The 5,392-nt window shown below is 38.0% G+C and overlaps 1 pseudogene across 1 annotated transcript; it reads left to right on the top strand.

Moving 5' to 3' along the window:
• Window positions 1–2,289: 2,289 nt before the first annotated feature.
• Window positions 2,290–4,756, top strand: LOC145037625 (low affinity inorganic phosphate transporter 1 pseudogene; annotated as a pseudogene). Its single transcript, XR_013678927.1, has 2 exons — window positions 2,290–2,349; window positions 2,945–4,756. The product of XR_013678927.1 is annotated as a low affinity inorganic phosphate transporter 1 pseudogene (transcript).
• The last annotated feature ends 636 nt before the right edge of the window (window positions 4,757–5,392 follow it).

The following is a 5,392-nucleotide window of genomic DNA, read 5'->3' as shown; positions in this document are numbered from 1 at the left end:
TTGTGGTCATACATGAGTTTTAGTTATTTCCATGAAGTTAGTTGCCATATTTCAAGTTTACATCCATTTGGTGGTTTTCAAGCCACCAAGTAATCAACTTTATGGGTTAAGACACTTTATTGGACTCAGATCTGCGTTTAGGGCTTAAGGTCTTAAGGGATTAAGCCTTTTTGGAATTTATGGCTTATCAGTTTAGTATGTTAGGCGTACAAGCCATGCAAGCTGTACACTTAACGTACAAAGGAGTACTCCCCGCATACTAATTGAATATGGGTTTTCGTCATTTGGGCCTCGGTTTTGGCTGATCCATGGATTTTGTTATTATGGGTCATAATGGGCCATTAAAAATCACTTATTAGGCTAAGGATATGTTTGGACTTAAGGGAACGTCCATTTGAGGAGTTGGGCCCAATTTAGAAAATTGGGCCATTAGTGGGCTTGGAAAGGCTAAATACAATTGGACCATCCATGTTATGGATTGAGCCTAGGTTATAGTCCAAAATTAGATCAGGGGTAAATTGGATCATAATGGGCCATCAAAAATCACTTATTAGGCTAAGGATATGTTTGGACTTAAAGGAAGGCCCATTTGAGGAGTTGGGCCCAATTTAGAAAATTAGGTCATTAGTGGGCTTGGAAAAGCTATATACAATTGGACCATCCATGTTATGGATTGAGCCTAGTTTATAGTCCAAAATTAGATCAGGGGTAAAATCATTTTACCCTAAGAATGATTATTGAGTTTCGACTAAGTGTTATTTTGCACTGATAGCTCGGGGAGTCATCAAAGGAGCCGTTAGATATTCGTACCATGAAATTCTGCATTCAGCTTTGAGAGGTGAGTTTTCCTTTTGTATGAACAGGTCGAAGGCACCAATATTGGCCCTTATATGTATGTTAGTATGTTCCGGACTATGGTTTGATGTCGGGTAGTACCTGATGTAGGTTTATATGCTTCCCGGTTTTGATCTGATGTCGGGCAGTGCCTGATGAATGTTTGTATGCTTGATGTCTTCGTGATTCTCGCATGTGTCTATTTTGTATTTTTTCGGATTTCGGTCCGATGTCGGGCAATACCCGAAGAATGTTTGTATGCTTCCAAATTTCGGTCCGATATCGGGCGGGATCCGATGAATGTTTATATGTTTATGTTATGTGATTATTTATGTGCATTTGTTGATATGTTTATATGTATACCGAGCTTTGCTCGATACCAGGCGGGGCCCAATGCTCGACACTATCTGATGCCAGGCAGGACCCGATGAAGCGGGCGGGGCCCATGATATGTTATTATATGATTATATGATTATGTGTATGGTATGTGGTAGTTTGGGGAGACTCACTAAGCTTCGTGTTTATAGTTTTCAATTTTGATTTCAGGTACTTCCGGTTGCAAGAAGAAAAACTCGGAATGACTGTATTAACATACCAAAGGTTAGCCTGGGATGTTACTCTGATATATATATATATATATATATATATATATATATATATATATATATATATATATATATATATATATATATATATATATATATATATATATATAACATATGTTTTGATATGGATATACTGATTTTGATGTTTTGAAATATTATTGTTCGTGTATTGATAAAGGATTTTTAGTAACTATGGTTTATTTAATAATTTAAAAATAAAATTTTTGATAATGATTTTTATGATGTTTTAGTTTTTTCTAATAGTTGGCTGATTTCACACTCATTACATGACATATTACCAACTGATTAAATAAACCATGGTTGTTAGTAACAGATTTTTGATTGATTGTTTTCGTAATGGATATATGACAATTTTCCAATCAATTTAAAAAATCAAATAAAATAGAACATGATTTCTGACAGATTCCGGACATATTATATATTACCAACTAAAAGTAGAAACATTCGATTCCGGTTTTAACCTGCAATCGACCAAAGCGTGAATCGTTTAAAAAACAAAAGAAAAATATGGGGCCAAGAATGGAAAATAAAACCTAAAAATCTGAAGCAAGAAACGCACGTACTGAATAAAGCACCAGATCCAAATATCGTGTTACATCATGTTTATTCGATCGGGAACAAGTGTTGTATACACTAATATTTTAGTGAAGAAATGGAGCAATCTGGAGGCGCTGACCGAATAGGTGAGTAGATCATTAGATAAGCGATGCGCAAGCGTTGACATGGGCTAGCAGTTGAGAGCATATGCTTATATGCTTCAACTGATTCTATGTCGTTCATCTTTAAATATCCCATGACTTCAATACAACCTTCTCTCATCTCCTTTTCTTCCTTCAAATTTATTCTCTGCCTAAAACACCATTGCAGAGCAAGAAACCCTCTTCACAAGGTATACATATAAACTAATAATATGCTCTCTGCCTCTAAATATTTCACCAAATTTTCCTATTTTCTTTATTTTCTTTATTTTTTTAATTTCCATTGTTTCTTATTTTCATAATTGGTTTTCTGTAAGACATTGTACGTAGCTTTTCTTAAAATATAGTACAAAGTAAAATATCCCAAGATGCACCTTAGTGATCACCGGGAATGTAGCTTTCCATATGAAGCTTTTTACCTTCCATATACTTAGTGATCACCCAGAAAATTCATAGAGTAAGATCTTATTAAGTCATCATAAAACGCAATTTTGTGTGTTTTGACTGTTTTCTAAATGCATGCATGCATGGCTTTTAGTTAAGAACCGAACGAAAGAGTACCTAGAGCAGTTGGCCATTTAATAGTTTAATAAGAATTTCTTCATTTTTTTGAAATTTTATATGATTTTAAGCGTCAATAATGCAAATATTAAATTCTCCTTAGATATTTCTATCAGAAACACTATTTATAAAATATAGTTCTTCCAGTAATTTATAGTATCCGATATAATATACATTTTGATCATTTTCTAAATAAACGTTCACTTTCTATATACTTGAGTGTAGGTGTAGTTTTGGAAGAAAAGAGTAGCCATGCCTCGTGAGCAACTGCAAGTGCTCAATGCACTTGATACTGCGAAGACCCAGTTATACCATTTCACGGCAATTGTGATCGCTGGAATGGGTTTCTTCACCGACGCATACGATCTCTTCGCAATTTCCCTCGTCACCAAATTGCTTGGTCGTATCTACTACCACAGGGAGGGTGCACTGAAGCCCGGAACTCTACCCCCTGGTGTCAACTCTTCGGTCACTGCTGTTGCTCTCGTCGGAACCTTAGCTGGTCAACTCTTCTTCGGGTGGCTTGGTGACAAAATGGGCCGGAAAAAAGTCTACGGTATGACTTTGGCTGTCATGGTTATATGCTCCCTCGCTTCGGGGCTCTCGTTTGGGAGGGAACGCAGATCTGTCATGGCTGGCCTTTGTTTCTTTAGATTCTGGCTTGGGTTTGGTATCGGTGGTGATTATCCTCTCTCCGCTACTATTATGTCGGAATACGCTAACAAGAAGACACGTGGTGCCTTTATCGCTGCGGTTTTCGCCATGCAAGGGTTTGGGATTTTGGCTAGTGGGATTGTTGCATTAGTAGTGTCGGCCTGTTTTGATCATGCCTTTAGTGCTCCTTCGTATGCAACGGACGCTTTATTGTCAACTCCGGTACAAGCCGACTACGTCTGGCGTATCATACTCATGTTTGGTGCTATTCCGGCAGGGTTGACTTATTATTGGCGTATGAAGATGCCAGAAACTGCACGTTACACTGCTCTAGTTGCAAAAAACGCTAAACAAGCGGCAGCAGATATGGCTCGAGTTTTGCAAGTTGACATTGAAGCCGAAGAACAGAAGGTAGAGACAATTACACAGGATAAAAGAAACTCATTCGGATTGTTTTCCAAACAATTCCTCCGTCGCCATGGACTCCACTTGCTCGGAACCACGAGTACCTGGTTCTTACTTGACATCGCTTTCTACTCACAAAATCTCTTCCAAAAAGACGTTTTCACTGCCATCGGATGGATCCCTCCGGCAGCAACAATGAACGCCATTGGAGAGGTTTTCAGGGTGGCCAGAGCTCAAACTCTTATCGCACTTTGCAGTACTGTTCCCGGATACTGGTTCACAGTTGCATTTATCGATATCATCGGTCGTTTCGCAATCCAACTCATGGGATTTTTCTTTATGACGGTTTTCATGTTCGCTCTCGCCATTCCTTACCACCATTGGACCTTACATGACAATCGTATCGGCTTCATCATCATCTACTCTTTGACGTTTTTCTTTGCTAACTTTGGTCCTAATGCCACCACATTTGTCGTTCCTGCCGAAATCTTTCCGGCTAGGCTCAGATCCACTTGCCACGGTATCTCTGCAGCCGCAGGCAAAGCAGGCGCGATAGTTGGTGCTTATGGATTTCTGTACGCTTCTCAGAGCTCTGACCCTAAGAAGACCGACGCTGGTTACCCACCAGGTATTGGAATCAAGAACTCGCTCATCGTTCTTGGTGTGATCAACTTCTTAGGGATGTTGTTCACGTTTTTAGTCCCTGAACCAAATGGCAAATCGCTTGAAGAACTGTCTGGTGAGAATGAGCAAGATGACGATGTAGAGCAAACTACATCTAACCGAAATGTTCCTGTCTGATTTGGAACTATTACACAACTACGGGCTTTCAAGAAACTGATTTACTTTTGTTGGACAGGTGTTTGCTTTATAAATCCTAAAAAGATTTGTAAAGGATAACCAAGGATAGCATGTTGTTTTGTTTGTTTGTCGTCAATGCTTACCTTTAATGTACGTATTTATTTGCTTGTTTTCCTATTCTACATTTGTAATATAAATTGTTCCAATTTCATAAAGTTGTAAAAATTTGGTTTTGATTATACAATGAAAATTGTAGTTCAAATTACAACTAAAAAAGTTTGAATGTATTCGCGTGTTGTAATACCGTGTTCATATATTATATTTTTTTTTTCGAACAACTTAATTATTATTTGGGGAGTAGCTAGTTGCTAGCAAATTTTTTTAGAGAGATGTAGCTAGAAAAGGGTTGTGGAGCCAATCACTCCAAAAAAACTCTAACCATATTGTTCATTTTAAAAAACCACACATAAAAGGGAAATCAGCTATGCTATGAAATAAAGTTTCCTTTTGGGGAATCTTTTCTGGAAACACCGACTCGTTCCTAAAGTACCACATGACTCGGAGAGTAACACAAAAGATAACATCAAGAGTAGAATTCTTGATCGAGTTGAGGTTGGAATCATCGAGCCATCAAAAAATGTCAACAATCTTATCTATGTCTGGAGGCACAAAGTCTACCTATTTAAAGATCCGGTCCAATAAAGAAGCCGAGAGCATACATAACCAAAGGACACGGTCAATCTTTCTAAGGGAATTCGAGAAAAATGGACACATTAAAGAGTTAACTTTAACTCCCTTCCGACTTTAGTTCCA

The sequence above is a fragment of the Lactuca saligna genome, chromosome 3, assembly GCF_052625555.1.
Source record: "Lactuca saligna cultivar CGN05327 chromosome 3, ASM5262555v1, whole genome shotgun sequence".
NCBI lineage: Eukaryota > Viridiplantae > Streptophyta > Magnoliopsida > Asterales > Asteraceae > Lactuca > Lactuca saligna.
Note: the sequence above shows the minus strand (reverse complement) of the source record. Positions and strands in the feature narration are given on the sequence as shown.